Source organism: Aquarana catesbeiana, linkage group LG10, assembly GCF_042186555.1.
Source record: "Aquarana catesbeiana isolate 2022-GZ linkage group LG10, ASM4218655v1, whole genome shotgun sequence".
In the NCBI taxonomy this organism is placed as follows: domain Eukaryota; kingdom Metazoa; phylum Chordata; class Amphibia; order Anura; family Ranidae; genus Aquarana; species Aquarana catesbeiana.
The window spans coordinates 31,035,140-31,052,217 of NC_133333.1; positions in this window are offsets into that span (position 1 = coordinate 31,035,140).

Consider the following 17,078-nt stretch of genomic DNA (forward strand, 5'->3'; position numbering starts at 1 on the left):
CTATTTTTGTATCAAATTTGGGCAATCTGTCAGGGGTAAGGTACCAACGTTGTGTCAGTTTGATTGATAGCTCCCAGAGGGTGGCGCAGCAGGTGGCTTTGTATGTGGAGTTGCAGGCTTTAGCCCATTGATCCACAGTGTAATTACATTCCAGATCCGATTCCCACCTAAGTAGTGGGGTTGTTTTGGTAAAGACAGTTTTATATTGAAGAAGATTATAGAACAATGATATCCCTTTTTAATGAGGTTTAGGGGCTCTAAGAAATATCCATACCCATTGGGGGATTTTGTGGGTCCATGTTGGGAGTGTGGTGATGCAGTGTTGGGTGCGGAGGTATAGGAAAAGGTCTGAGTTTGGTAAGTGAAATTCTTTTTGTAAGTTGGGGAATGATTTGATGTTTTCCTTACTGATCAGATCATTTATGTGCAATAAATTTTGCAATGCCTCTAAGGGTATTTGGAGAGTAGATGTAAGGGGGCATGATGAGCAACTTTTTAGAAATCGGCCCCAGGCCTTGAGTGTTGCCAAGATGGTTGGGGAGAGATGTGGTGAGATTTTAACTCTGTTAAATTGTGACAGAGAATAACCATGTGGATAAATTGCCTCCTGGTATGGTAGAACGTTCTATTTTCCTCCATAATGTAGAGTGGGAAGATAGAATCCATTCTTTTGTTTGTGTAAGCAATGCGGCCAAGTAATAGTCCTGAAAATCTACATAACCAGTTCCTCCTGCTTTAAAGTAGCTAGCTGGAATCAGTATTGGGAGGGTCCTGAAGAGATTTTATGGAAGATGAAACATTTTAAAAGCCGCCAGTCGCCCCCATTCATGAAAACCCAAATGGCGCCAGCCTGGTGAGATCCTCTTGGAGTTTGGTACGGAGTGTTAAATAGTTGTCTTGAAACAATGATTTAATTGAGTTAGTTAATTAATTGTATTACTAGATAGGTTATACTGTTTTTTGCCCAGACATAAGGACATTGTTATAATCAAAAAAGAGAGCACTCACATTGCCTCATCCGTGAATAATTATGGGAATACAAAAAAGAAGGGTCCCAGAAGGTGAGCCAAAATTGGACTTTCAGCAGCACACTAAACAATAGGGGTATAGACAAGTAATGTTTATTGAAACATAGAGACATACATAGTAAATAGTAGAAAAAGGACCATAAAAATGAGAATGAAAAAAACATATACATAAAAATATATTGTCAGGTCACCTAGAGGTTGGGTGACAGATGTACACCGTTGGGATCAGGAGTGCACCACAAGGCAGTGGACCCTACGGCTGACTGCTGCGGATGGGAGTCCGGGTGGTAAGGAAGGCAGGGCCGTTGGGACACCAACACTGATCCCACCGGGGTTAGAGCGTAGGATTCCCTGGGACGTGGAGTCTAAGAGCCAGCAGGTGTTTACCAGAGCCTCTAGAGGTGAGGATGGACTGGGCTGCAACTGGCTCCAGGTTGCGACCCCCAGGGTCCCCCAGCTCACACCCACAGTAGGCAACAGGAGGATAGGGATAGTAAAGGAATAAGCCAAGGTCAGGGCCACAAGCGGACAAAGACAACAGAGTACACGCCAAAGGTTCAGGGTCACAGGCAAACAGGGATAGTCTGGAACACGCCAGAGGTCAGGGTCACGAGCAGACCGGAATAGTCGGGGACACCCCAGAGGTCAGGGTCACGAGCAGACAGGAATAGTAGAGAACACGCCAAGGTCGATAACAGAAACAAACGTAGAGCACATGGCAGGCAGGAACAGGAAGCCAAACACACAAAGGTTGATCAGCAGGGCTGGCCTGCAGTGCAGAGGTTTATATAGAGTTCTCTGATAGGAGCTGGGGTGGAGCCGTGCTAGAGGAGAGTTAATAAAAGCAGTCAGGTGAGAGTCAGCTGGTCTTTAGAGATGAACACAAGGAAACAGGTAAGCTGATGGACAACACTATTGCATAACCATGACAGTACCCCCCCTCTTAAGAGGCCTCCCCCTTCCTCGCTTGGGGCCAGGTTTAGAGGGGAACTTTAAATGAAACTTCCTCAACAGACGAGGTGCAAAGACCTCGGAAGCCTTGACCCACGACCTCTCCTCAGGACCAAACCCCTTCCAATGCACGAGGTACTGGAGAATGCCTCTACAGAGTCGGGAATCCAAAATTTGGCTAACCTCGTACTCCTGATCATCCTCAGAGACCGGCACTGTGGTAGAAAGAGGACGAGAGAACTTATTGAGGACTAAAGGCTTCAGAAGGGCAACATGGAAGGAGTTATAGATTTTGAGGCTTTTGGGAATCTGGAGCTTGAAACAAACCGGATTCAGTTTGGAAGTTATGGTGTACGGACCAATGAATCTTGGGACAAATTTGAGAGAAGGAACCCGGAGTTTGATGTTCCTGGTGGAGAGCCAGACTTTGTCTCCTGGCTGAGGAGAAGGCGGCTTACGCCTGCGACGGTCAGCAAAATTTTTGAATTTGTTGGCAGCTTTCTGGAGGGAATCATGAACGTCAGCCCACATGGAATTGAATGATTCCTGAACAGTAGCCAAGGCTGGAATGTCGGAAGAACAGGTCATAGGAAGAGGGAGTTGAGGATGTTTTCCATAAACAGTGATAAAGGGTGTTTTCTGAGAACTGACGTTGACATGATTATTGTGGGAGAACTCTGCCCACGGGAGTAGTGATGCCCAATCATCGTGATGAGCCGAGACCAAGGTACGGAGAAAGACCTCCAACTCCTGATTAACCCTCTCAGTCTGACCATTGGATTGGGGATGGTAAGAAGAGGTAAAATCCAAGGTAATGTTGAGGGATTTGCAAAAGGCTCTCCAAAAACGGGACGTAAATTGAACACCCCTGTCCGAAACGACATGGGAAGGAACACCATGAAGGCGGAAAATCTCTCGTACAAAAATGGGAACCAAGGCAGAGGCAGAAGGGAGACCAGGAAGAGGAACAAAATGAGCCATCTTGGAGAACCGATCGATTACCACCCAAATGGCTGTATTATTCTCCGACAGTGGAAGATCCGTGTTAAAATCCATGGCGATGTGAGACCAGTGCTCCTTAGGAATGGGCAAGGGCATGAGAAGACCAGCAGGGGCTTGTGTGGAAGATTTAGACTGAGCACAGACATGACAAGCCTTAACATAATCTTTAACATCCGAGCGGAGGTTAGGCCACCAGTAGAGACGACTGATGAGCAGGAAGGATCAGAGGAACCCAACATGACCTGCCACCTTGGAATCATGTCCCCAACGAAGGATCTTAGCTCTTAGCTCCGTGGGAACAAAGGTCTTGCCAGGAGGAATTTTTGATTCCAGGGTGGTAGAATGGGCAACAATGCATGAGGTTGGAATGATCGGCTCAGGATCAGGGGTGGACTCCGCGTCCAAAGTGTCAAATGACCTAGAGAGCGCATCAGCCCGACCGTTGCAGGAACCAGGTTTGTACGTAATCGTGAATTTAAAACGAGAAAAGAAGAGACTCCACCTGGCCTGTCTGGGGTTCAGACGTTTAGCATTCTGTAGGTATTGTAGATTCTTGTGATCAGTAAAGATCGTAATGGAGTGAGGGGAACCCTCCAAGAGATGACGCCACTCTTCCAACGCCAATTTAATTGCGAGAAGTTCCCGATCACCAATGCCATAATTTCTCTCTGCCTGAGAAAATTTTTTGGAGAAGAACGCACATGGTTGACGTCTCTTCTCAAAGAACTGAAGAAGCACAGCTCCTACCCCCATCGAAGAAGCGTCTACTTCAATAAAAAATGGGTCCTCAGGATTTGGTCTCCTCAAGAGAGGTCCAGAAATGAAGGCCTGTTTCAGATCGTGAAATGCAGAGACAGCCTCGGGAGGCCAGTCTTTGGCATTCGCACCCTTCTTGGTTAAAGCGATAATAGGCGCAGCAATGGAAGAGTAATTCCTTATGAACTGCCTATAATAATTTGTGAAGCCAAGAAAGCGCTGTGTGGCCTTAAGGCTAGCAGGAAGGGGCCAGTTGGTAATGGCCGAGACCTTTCCGGGATCCATGCGAAGACCCAAACTAGAAACAAAACATCCCAGAAACAGGACCTCAGGACATTCAAAGGAACACTTCTCCAGCTTAGCATAGAGATTATTCTCTCTAAGGTGCTGAAGTACGGTGCGGACATGGTTCCTGTGAGCAAGCAGATTTTCAGAAAAGATGAGAATGTCATCCAGATAGATGACAACAAACTGGTATAGTAGATCCCTGAAAATGTCATTGACAAAGTTCTGGAACAAAGCTGGAGCATTACACAAACCAAAACGCATAATCAGGTATTCGTAATGCCCATCCCTAGTGTTAAACGCAGTCTTCCATTCGTCACCTTCCCGTATCTTAATGAGATTGTATGCACCTCTGAGATCCAACTTGGTGAAAATGGAAGCCCCCTTCAACCTGTCAAATAGCTCAGATATTAGAGGTAAGGGGTATCGGTTTTTGATAGTCACTGCATTTAACCCTCGATAGTCGATGCAGGGTCTGAGGGTACCATCCTTTTTAGCAACGAAAAAGAACCCTGCTCCCGCAGGCGATGAGGATTTCCGGATGAAACCTCTCTCCAAATTCTCGGCAACATACTCAGACATGGCCTGGGTCTCTGGAATGGACAGAGGGTAGGTACGACCCCTGGGTAGAGTTGCTCCAGGGACAATGTCAATGGCACAGTCAAAAGATCTGTGGGGAGGAAGCACCTCAGCAGACTTCTTACAGAACACATCCCGGTAATCGCTGTATGCCGAGGGAAGATCAGACGATACGCATGTGGTAGCAATGGAAAGTCTCTCCTTGGGGACCACCTTGAAAAGACAGGACGAGAAACACGAAGGGCCCCAAGCCAGGATCTGCCCAGAGACCCAGTCCACATGTGGAGAGTGGAGCTGTAGCCAAGGAAGGCCTAATACAATGGGGGTAGAGGCCTTGGGTAGAATGAGGAAGGAAATCCACTCCTGGTGGAGTATCCCTACCGACATCCTAATAGGTAGCGTCTGGAAACGGATAGGGCCCCCTGGGAGCACAGTGCCATCAATTGCAGAGACTACAAGTGGAGTAGCGAGGGGAGAAAGGGTAAGCTTCATAGAAGAAGCAGTTCTCCAATCCATAAAATTGCTGGCAGCCCCGGAGTCCAGATATGCTAGGACCGATTGGGGAGAAAGGGCCTACATGGAGGAACACCGGAAGAAGAAGACGAGAAGGTGATGTTTCTGGGTCCAATACTCCACCTTCTAAATGTATTAGACCCGAGCGTTTCCCGGACGAAGCGAGCAGGAGTCACGAAAATGACCCTTGCCCCCACAATAAAGACACAAGCCCAGAGTTCTGCGTCTAGCACGTTCTTCGGGGGTTAGTCTGGTCTGGCCCAGCTGCATAGGTTCCTCAGCAGGCAGAGGATGCTCCACAGGGCGACGGGAGAAGAGTTCTGGCTGACTAGGACCTAGGGGGTGCTGGCGTCTTTTTTCTAGGGACCTCTCCTGGAAACGAATGTCAATCTGATTGCACAAGGAAATTACATTGTCCAGACTGGCGGGGATGGCTCTTCCTGCTAATTCGTCCTTCACTCGGTCAGAGAGGCCATGTAAAAAGTTTGCGACCAGGGCCTCATTGTTCCAGCTCAATTCAGCTGTGAGGATACGGAACTGAAGCGCATATTGTCCCACTGAACAAGATTCTTGGCGAAGGCGTAAAATGGCACTACCTGCTGAAGAAGCCCGAGCTGGCTCCTCGAAGATATTACGAAATAGCTTCAAGAAGTCGGACAGGCTGGAAACCATCGGGTCATTCTTCTCTCACAGGGGGGCAGCCCAAGCTAAAGCTTCACCAGAGAGGAGGGAAATTATATAGGCTACCTTGGCCCGATCAGACAGAAAGTTTTGGGGCTGGAGCTCAAAATGAATGGTGCATTGGCTGAGGAAGCCCCTGCAGGCCTTGGAGTCCCCAGAAAAACGGGACGGAGCTGGCAGTGAATATGAATGTGTGGCTGCGACTGGTGCGATAGGAGCAGGTGCTTGAGGCTGCAGGTTCGGGTTTCCCAAGGAGGCCTGGAGCTGCTCGAAGCGGGAAGCCAGATCCTTAAGGAATCGCATCACCTGAGTCTGATTAGATTCCTGGGCCTCAAGTCTGCGAACTATGCCCTGCAAAGGATCGGCTGCAGGAAGCGACACGTCAGCCGGGTCCATGGCTGATCAAACTGTCATGTCACCTAGAGGTTGGGTGACAGATGCACACTGTTGGGATCAGGAGTGCACCACAAGGCAGTGGACCCTACGGCTGACTGCTGCGGATGGGAGTCTGGGTGGTAAGGAAGGCAGGGCCGCTGGGACACCAATACTGATCCCACTGGGGTTAGAGCGTAGGATTCCCTGGGGCGCGGAGTCTAAGAGCCAGCAGGTGTTCACCAGAGCCTCTAGAGATGAGGATGGACTGGGCTGCAACTGGCTTCAGGTCGCGACCCCCAGGGTCCCCCAGCTCACACCCACAGTAGGCAACAGGAGGATAGGGATAGTAAAGGAATAAGCCAAGGTCAGGGCCACAAGCAGACAAGGACAACAGAGTACACGCCAAAGGTTCAGGGTTACAGGCAAACAGGGATAGTCGGGAACACGCCAGAGGTCAGGGTCACAAGCAGACAGAAATAGTCGGGGACACGCCAGAGGTCAGGGTCACGAGCAGACAGGAATAGTAGAGAACACGCCAAGGTCGATAACAGAAACAAACGTAGAGCACACGGCAGGCAGGAACAGGAAGCCAAACACACAAAGGTTGATCAGCAGGGCTGGCCTGCAGTGCAGAGGTTAATATAGAGTTCTCTGATAGGAGCTGGGGTGGAGCCGTGCTAGAGGAGAGTTAATAAAAGCAGTCAGGTGAGAGTCAGCTGGTCTTTAGAGATGAACACAAGGAAACAGGTAAGCTGATAGACAACACTATTGCATAACCATGACATATATAGTATATAATGTGAGCCCTAGTGCGTCAACGCGTTTCGCTGTTAAGTTTCTTCAGGACACATTCGGAATTTGTTGGTTGCAAGAAAAAGGAAAACGGGTCTCACTATCTAAAAGTGATGATGAAACAGATATGTTTATAGTGGGATAACACAGTATATTTCTGAAGCACAGTTATATCCAATCAGAGAATCAAGAAATATGTAGGCATAAAGACAAACAAAGTGTACCTTGAGAGTAAGTCTTGTTCAACATATAGTTAAAGAAGAATTATCCAATATAGGAAAAGAGTTGGCTCACAGGAAGAGAACAATTCTTAAGGATTCATAGGAACCAGCTGGAATGAATATAAATATAAAGCTATGATTCAAACTATACATAGCTAATCAATGTAGTTGAGAAAGCAAACAAGACCTAGGCATATGTCAAACAGAAATATATACATGTGGGCTCATAAATATCCTTATATTGTGTCCTGAAGAAGCTTAACAGCGCAACGCGTTGACGCACTAGGGCTCACATTATATACTATATATATTTTTATGTATATGGTTTTTTAATTCTCATTTTTATGGTCCTTTTTCTACTATTTACTATGTATGTCTCTATGTTTCAGTAAACATTACTTGTCTATATCCCTATTGTTTACTGTGCCGCTGAAAGTCTGATTTTGGGTCACCTTCTGGGACCCTTCTTATAAGGAAATTGTTGTCTAAGGCTTTCGCTAGTAGTAGTATTCACCCCTAGATTCAAAATATATGATTTCGTTTCATTCACTTTATTTTATTTTTTTTTACTTTTACTCTTTATTCATTTTTTCCACCTTACAAGATATCAAAATAAGATAATCATTACAACCGTCAATAAAATATAAATATTTTAACAAAGACATTTTCTTACACTGATGTTGCAATATATACCAGCATTCTTTACCCCTTAACCCCTCTTCTTCCCCCCCCCCCCCCCCCCCAGTACACACCAAGAGATACAGCACTTACAGTATAGTAACTGAGCTTATTAGTTATTTCAATCTATACTTCATTACCATACTCCTACCTTCTCTTATCTAGAATTTAACGGGGATATATTAGACTGTATCTAGACTAAAATTGAAAACTGCGGATGACCAGGAGAAATTGAAATTTAGTGCCCACACCTGTCTTTCCACCTCTGCGCCTAGGATTGTAAAAACACCTGTAAGCTGCCACTTAAACTAAAAATACTTATAAGTCTGAAAAACACCCTGTGGGTGAATAGTGGCGCTATAAGCCTAATGAATGAAATAAACGGACCAATCAGTGAATTCTTGTTGAAGAGTTAAAAAACTTATTTAGATACGATCAGCCTATACCCATATATTATTCTAGTGTATAAAGTGATGAACCACAATACAATTCCCCAGTGTGGTATAGCCTCCACTTGGGACACTGTGAATATAAAGTGGCAGAAATATAAATACAGTAAATGTTCAAACAATAAATAACATTAAATGATGCTTTTTAAACAATCATTTTACACAGTGACCATTATTAGCATAATGAAACAAAAATCAACATTAGTGAATAAGTCCCAAATATAAAAACGAAAAGCCAGAAAAAAATGTTGGTGAAGAGTCCAAAATATTCGTGCCAAATCAAGCAAAAGAGAAGAGATTCCAAGAAGTGAGTGTCTTTATGAATTGATCCTGTGTTGCACTGTCCACCACACCTCAGTGACATATATCCACACCCTTACAGATGGCAAACTCACCAGCTGTTGAGGCCTTACACTCGCGTGTTTGGCCGGACACGGCTTTAACCCACTATCATGGGGGTTACCATGTGAGCACAGTCATCCACTGCTCAATATGCCGGACACCATTCATGGGATCAGGATTCCACATAAAGAATAAAAGAATTGCTCCAGATAGTGTATTAACGTTTAAAAGATTTAATTCAAACTGAAACTAAAACCAATACACTCACATGATCCATAAAACACAAAGCATGAAAGCTCCACAGCAAATCACAGCAGGCAGGTAAATGTAGTCACAACACTTCACAGCAAACAGGATGATGTAACACATGCAGCGGGATATAAACGACACTATAACCACTGGAACGGTCACGGCGGACCCAGGGAGTGTGGAGCCTGAAGACCTGCGGGTCACCTCACCGGTACTCTGCTGACACTTCCTGGCTGCTCACAAACGATCTCCGCTCACTCCGCCGCCTCTCCTCACTCTAATGTTAATAAGGGATTGCCGCGTAGCCACGCCCCGACATGTTTCGTCATACGGACTTAGTCATGGGGTTCCGTATGACGAAACATGTCGGGGCGTGGCTACGCGGCAATCCCTTATTAACATTAGAGTGAGGAGAGGCGGCGGAGTGAGCGGAGATCGTTTGTGAGCAGCCAGGAAGTGTCAGCAGAGTACCGGTGAGGTGACCCGCAGGTCTTCAGGCTCCACACTCCCTGGGTCCGCCGTGACCGTTCCAGTGGTTATAGTGTCGTTTATATCCCGCTGCATGTGTTACATCATCCTGTTTGCTGTGAAGTGTTGTGACTACATTTACCTGCCTGCTGTGATTTGCTGTGGAGCTTTCATGCTTTGTGTTTTATGGATCATGTGAGTGTATTGGTTTTAGTTTCAGTTTGAATTAAATCTTTTAAACGTTAATACACTATCTGGAGCAATTCTTTTATTCTTTATGTGGAATCCTGATCCCATGAATGGTGTCCGGCATATTGAGCAGTGGATGACTGTGCTCACTTGGTAACCCCCATGATAGTGGGTTAAAGCCGTGTCCGGCCAAACACGCGAGTGTAAGGCCTCAACAGCTGGTGAGTTTGCCATCTGTAAGGGTGTGGATATATGTCACTGAGGTGTGGTGGACAGTGCAACACAGGATCAATTCATAAAGACACTCACTTCTTGGAATCTCTTCTCTTTTGCTTGATTTGGCACAAATATTTTGGACTCTTCACCAACATTTTTTTCTGGCTTTTCGTTTTTATATTTGGGACTTATTCACTAATGTTGATTTTTGTTTCATTATGCTAATAATGGTCACTGTGTAAAATGATTGTTTAAAAAGCATCATTTAATGTTATTTATTGTTTGAACATTTACTGTATTTATATTTCTGCCACTTTATATTCACAGTGTCCCAAGTGGAGGCTATACCACACTGGGGAATTGTATTGTGGTTCATCACTTTATACACTAGAATAATATATGGGTATAGGCTGATCGTATCTAAATAAGTTTTTTAACTCTTCAACAAGAATTCACTGATTGGTCCGTGTATCTAGACTAAATTGTCTAATATATAATTTCCTGGTTTAGCAACTGCTAAGAATAATTCTACAAACTTATTATATCCTCTCCCTTTTGAGGGGGGGTCCCCATTTATCCAACGAGGGCCTCCACAACCTCTCAAATTCCCTGAGATTACCTCTTTTTGTGTAAACTACTTTTTCTTTCCATTTTGTCTCATTTATTACCATGGTCCAATTCCTCAGTGTCGGCGGTGTCCTCGACTGCCATCTCATCGCAATCATTTTTCTAGCTTGGAATAGGCATCTTAGTATTGCCACTGTAATTCTCTTCCTTTCCCCCACTTCCTTCTTATAACCCAGTATGCTAAGCCTAGGCTCCCTCTCCAAAATTATCCCGTAGGCCTCACCTATGGTGTCGAGGACCCTCTCCCAATATCGGAACAACTTTGGGCACCTCCACACCATATGGATGAGATCTCCAGGGCCATGGCATCTAGGGCATTTTTCATTTGATCTTCTACCAAACTTAAACACCCTTTTCAGTTATAGTAGGCTCTGTATATCAGCATCAAATGGGATACTTTCTGGGAAGGCGAGACTGTGATCATTGGTCCCATCTCCAAAATCCTCCTCCACTGCTTCTGTGATATTTCCCCTATATGCTCTTCCCATCTCTCTCTATCCTTGCGAAGATCTCGACCACTAGCTGCTCCTTTTCGTAGGTGTCCATATAGCTCAGAGATAAGTCCTTTAGTTGTGCCCACCTGGAGTATATTTTGGAGGAGAGGTTTTTTATACCATTCTATTTCTTGAGTTCTAAAGCATGCCGGATCTGTAAATATCTAAAAACTTAATGCTGTGATATATTATATTCCCTTTTCGCATTCAAAAAGTTTTTAAGGTTGTTACCATCAGACAGCTGTATCAACCAATTAATACCCTGTACCTCCCAATCCTTAATCTTTCCTATCGAGAACACTTCCTGCAGATTCCTGTTGTTCCAGAGGGGAGTATGTTCGGGTAGCCCAGTGTACCCCAACTGTTTTTTAACTGTTTTCCATATTTTTGTTATCATTGTTATTGTCGGGTTCTTACAGCTAAAGGAATCTGCTTCCAGGGCGTCTCTAACTGTATTATGCAAAGCTTCTGATAACATTATTCTACCATTAGGGGTACCTCCGCCCGGGGTCTCATATCCCATTAAATGTTGCAACTGAGCTGCCAAGTAGTAACTTTCGGGATGAGGTACCACCAAGCCCCCTTCCCTGATTGGGAGCTGCGTAGTTCAAAGTCGTATCCAAGCTTGTCCCCCTTTCCAAATGAACTCTCTAAAGAGAGTTTCAATCTTCTTAAACCATTTTTTACATATCCACACTGGAGAATTATGTAATAAGTACAATAATTGTGGGCATCCATATCATTTTAATCAAACTACATCGACCAACTAACGACAAGGGAAGCCGCTTCCAAATATTAATTTTTTGTTTAAATTTTCATTCAATAATGGTTTTATATTTTTTACATAGATACTCATTCGGATCTTTCGTTAGAAATATCCAAAAGTATCTCAATGTGTCTACTACCACCAGTAGGCATTCCTACTATAATTGGGCTATTCATGGGGTCCTCCGGTAAAAGCTCAAATTTCCCCCAATTTATCCTTAATCCTGTGAATCTTTCAAATTCCTCTACTATACTCATTGCTCTTGCCAGAGATTGCCCTGTATCGCCCAAAAAAAGCAGAAAATCATCCGCATATAGAGCGATTCTTTCCTCTCCTATCTTCCTCTGGAATCCTCTTACGCTCAAGGCTACATCTTATAGCAATAGCCAAAGGTTCCATCGCAAGGGCAAAGAGCAGGGGCAACAATGGGCACCCATGCCTTGTCCCCCTCTCCAACTGGATCTTATCAGAAAGTTCATTGTTAATTCTTATCTTAGCGCTGGGATCTCTATAAAGCTTTTTTATCCATCCTATAAAAGAAGGACCAAAACCAAATCTTTCCAGGTCCAGCCAGATATATCTCCACTCGAGGCTGTCAAACATTTTGGTTACATCCAGTGACAACACAGCTCTTGATCCCTCTTTCTCCAACGGGGTCTGCAAGTTCAGGAACGTCCTTCTAATATTCATACTAGTAGATCTATTGGCAATAAAGCCCGTCTGGTCTGGGTGAATCAGTTTTGAAGCTATTTTATTGAGCCTAGCTGCTAGCACCTTAGCTAATATTTTAGCGTCAGAGCATAGCAGAGAGATTGGTCTAGATTAAGCTGTATCTAGCGGATCTTTCCCCTCTTTATGTAACACTATAATAGTTGCTTCCAGCATCGAAGGAGGCAGTCTTCCCTCCATATCCGCTCTGCTCAACGCCCTAAGCAACTCCGGGAGTAGTATTTCTCCATAATATTTATACGTCTCCATCGGAAGCCCATCTGGTTCCGGAGATTTTTGATTTGCCATCCCAGGTACTGCCTGTTGAAGTTCTGCTAGAGTTATTGGGGCTTCCAGTTCATCTCTATCCCCTTGTGTAATAGTTGGTATCTCCAATTTCCCCAGGAAGTGATCCATTACCCCCTCCTCCTCTGCCCCCTGTGAACTATATAGTTTTTTGTAGTAGTCGCTAAATGCTTCCATTATCTCTGAGTTAAGAGAGGTAATCCCTCCTCCTGCTAGCTTAATTGTGGATATGATGGAGGGGGGGGATTAGATTTTACCAATTGCGCCAGCATTTTTCCTACAGTTTCACCCTCTCCAAAAGTGCATTGCTTCTGGAAGAGTTGTCTGTCCTCAACCTTCCTTGTGCCTGCTATTTTATAGTTTTGTTGTTTCTCTAACCATATTTTTTTTTTTTTTGCCATATATGCTGGACACAAGTGGCTGCATTTGATGGGCACAGTGGCTGCATTTGATGGGCACAGTGGCTGCACATGATGGGCACAAGTGGCTGCATATGATGGGCTCAAGTGGCTGCATATGATGGGCACAAGTGGCTGCATTTGATGGGCACATGTGGCTGCAAATGATGGGCACAAGTGGCTGCATATGATGGGCACAAGTGGCTGCATATGATGGGGTACAGTGGCTGCAAATGATGGGCACAAGTGGCTGCATATGATGGGCACAGTGGCTGCATATGATGGCCACAAGTGGCTGCATTTGATGGGCATAGTGGCTGCATATGATGGGCACAAGTGGCTGCATATGATGGGCACACGTGGCTGCATATGATGGGCACAGTGGCTGTTTTTGATGGGCACAATGGCTGCAATTGATGGGCACAATGGCTGCATTTGAGGGGGGGGTTCACTATTTTTCAGTTTGTGCCCACCCCAAATTAATTTTGAGCACCAGCCGCCACTGACCGTGAGAGAAAAAAGTATTTGATCCCCTGCTGATTTTGTATGTTTGCTCACTGACAAAGAAATGATCAGTCTATAATTTTATTGGTAGGTTTATTTTAACAGTGAGAGACAGAATAACAACAAAAATATCCAGAAAAATGCATTTCAAAAAAGTTATACATTGATTTGCATTTTATTTACTTGCTCACCGGTAGGGATGAGCCGAACACCCCCCTGTTCGGTTCGCACCAGAACTTGCGAATAGGCAAAAAATTCGTTCGAACACGCGAACACTGTTAAAGTCTATGGGACACGAACATGAATAATCAAAAGTGCTAATTTTAAAGGCTTATATGCAAGTTATTGTCATAAAAAGTGTTTGGGGACCTGGGTCCTGCTCCAGGGGACATGGATCAATGCAAAAAAAAGTTTTAAAAACGGCCGTTTTTTCGGGAGCAGTGATTTTCATAATGCTTAAAGTGTATCAATAAAAGTGTAATATCCCTTTACATTTCGTACCTGAGGGGTGTCTATAGTATGTCTGTAAAGGGGCGCATGTTTTCAGTGTTTAGAACAGTCTGACAGCAAAATTACATTGCAAAGGACAAAAAGTCATTTAAAACTCGCGGCTATTAATGAATTGCTGGTCCGACAATACACATAAAAGTTCATTGATAAAAACCGAATGGAAATTCCCCACAGGGGAACCCCGAACCAAAATTTAAAAAAAAAATGATGTGGGGGGGGTCCCCCTAAATTCCATACCAGGCCCTTCAGGTCTGGTATGGATATTAAGGGGAACCCCGGCCAAAATTTTAACAAAAAATGGCGTGGGGTCCCCCCTTAAAATCCATACCAGACCCTTCAGGTCTGGTATGGATTTTAAGGGGAAACCCATGCCAAAATTTTAAAAAAAAACGGCGTGGGGTCCCCCCAAAAATCCATACCAGACCCTTATCCGAGCATGCAACCTGGCAGGCCGCAGGAAAAGAGGGGGGAAGAGAGAGCGCCCCCCCTCCTGAATCGTACCAGGCCACATGCCCTCAACATTGGGAGGGTGCTTTGGGGTAGCCCCCCAAAACACCTTGTCCCCATGTTGATGGGGACAAGGGCCTCATCCCCACAACCCTTGCCTGGTGGTTGTGGGGGTCTGCGGGCGGGGGGGCTTATCGGAATCTGGAAGCCCCCTTTAACAAGGGGACCCCCAGATCCCGGCCCTCCCCCCATGTGAAATGGTAAGGGGGTACAAAAGTACCCCTACCATTTCACAAAAAAAATGTTAAAAATGACAAGAGACAGTTTTTGACAATTCCTTTATTTAAATGCTTCTTCTTTCTTCTATCTTCTATCTTCTTTCTTCTATCTTCTATCTTCCTTTGGTTTCTTTCTCCATCTTCTTCTTCTGGTTCATCTGGTTCTTCCTCCGGTGTTCTCGTCCGGCATCTCCTCCGCGGCGTCTTCTTATCTTCTTCTCCTCGGGCCGCTCCGCATCCATGATGGCATGGAGGGAGGCTCCCGCTGTGTGACGCTTCTCCTCTTCTGACGGTTCTTAAATAACGAGGGGGCAGGGCCACCCGGTGACCCCACCCCCCTCTGACGCACGGGGACCTGACGGGGACTTCTAAGTGGCATTCCCGTGACGTCAGAGGGGGGCAGGGTTACCCGTTACGTAACCCCGCCCCCTTCTGATGTCACGGGGAATGCCACAGGGAAGTCCCCGTCAAGTTCCCGTGCGTCAGAGGGAGTGAGGTCACCAGGTGGCCCCGCCCCCATTATTTAAGAACCGTCAGAAGAGGAGAAGCGTCACACAGCGGGAGCCTCCCTCCATGCCATCATGGATGCGGAGCGGCCCGAAAAGAAGATGAAGACAAGAAGATGAAGAGAAGCAGATGAAGAGGAAAAGATGAAGAAAAAGATGAAGAGAGAAGCGTCACACAGCAGGAGCCTCCCTCCATGCCATCATGGATGCAGAGCGGCACGAGGAGTAGAAGATAAGAAGAAGCCGCAGAGGAGATGCCGGACGAGAACACCGGAGGAAGAACCAGAAGAACCAGAAGATGGAGGAAGAAACCGAAGGAAGATAGAAGATAGAAGAAAGAAGATAGAAGAAAGAAGAAGCATTTAAATAAAGGAATTGTCAAAAACTGTCTCTTGTCATTTTTAACATTTTTGACAGTTTTTTTTTTGTGAAATGGTAGGGGTACTTTTGTACCCTTACCATTTCACACAGGGGGGAGAGCTGGGATTTGGGGGTCCCCTTGTTAAAGGGGGCTTCCAGATTCCGATAAGCCCCCCGCCCGCAGACCCTCACAACCACCGGGAAAGGGCTGTTGGGATGAGGCCCTTGTCCCCATCAACATGGGGACAAGGTGTTTTGGAGGGCAACCCCAAAGCACCCACCCAATGTTGAGGGCATGTGGCCTGGTACGTTTCAGGAGGGGGGGGGCACACTCTCGTCCCCCCCTCTTTTCCTGCGGCCTGTCAGGTTGCGTGCTCGGATAAGGGTCTGGTATGGATTTTTGGGGGGACCCCACGCCGTTTTTAAAAAAAAATTTGGTGTGGGGTTCCCCTTAAAATCCATACCAGACCTGAAGGGTCTGGTATAGATTTTAAGGGGGACCCCACACCATTTTTTTTTTTAATTAATTTTGGCCGGGTTCCCCTTAATATCCATACCAAACCTAAAGGGCCTGGTATGGAATTTAGGGGGAGCCCCACGTCATTTTTTTTAAATTTTGGTTCGGGGTTCCCCTGTGGGGAATTCCCATGCTGTTTTTATCAATGAACTTTTATGTGTATTGTCGGACCGGCAATTCATTAATAGCCGCGAGTAGTTTTAAATGACTTTTTTTCCTTTGAAATGTCATTTTGCTGTCAGACTGTTCTAAACACGGGAAACATGCGCCCCTTTACAGGCATACTATAGACACCCCCCAGGTATGAAATTTAAAGGGATATTACACTTTTATTGTTTCACTTTAAGCATTATTAAAATCACTGCTCCCGAAAAAACGTCCGTTTTTAAAACTTTTTGTTTGCATTGATCGATGTCCCCTGGGGCAGGATCCAGGTCCCCAAACACTTTTTATGACAATACCATGCATATAGGCCTTTAAAATTAGCACTTTTGATTTCTCCCATAGACTTTTAAAGGGTGTTCCGCGGCATTCGAATTTGCCGCGAACACCCCAAATTGTTCGCTGTTCGGCGAACAGCTGATGTTTGAGTTCCATTCAAACTCGAAGCTCATCCCCACTCACCAGCCGCCGCAGTCATACTGCGGCAGGTTGGCACGGCTGCGCAAATCACTGTCATTGCATGTTGGCTTTTTAAATCGCTATAACAGTTGCACGCAGCGTGTCCCCGGAGCCGATGCATGTGGCCGGTGGGCGCGATGACCCGCAATTGCTCCACAGAGAGCCAGAACGGGGAACTGTCGGTGTAAACAGACAGATCCCCATCCTGCCAGGCTTGGAGAGAAAGATCTGCTGCTCCTAGTGATTAGGATCAGAATTCTCT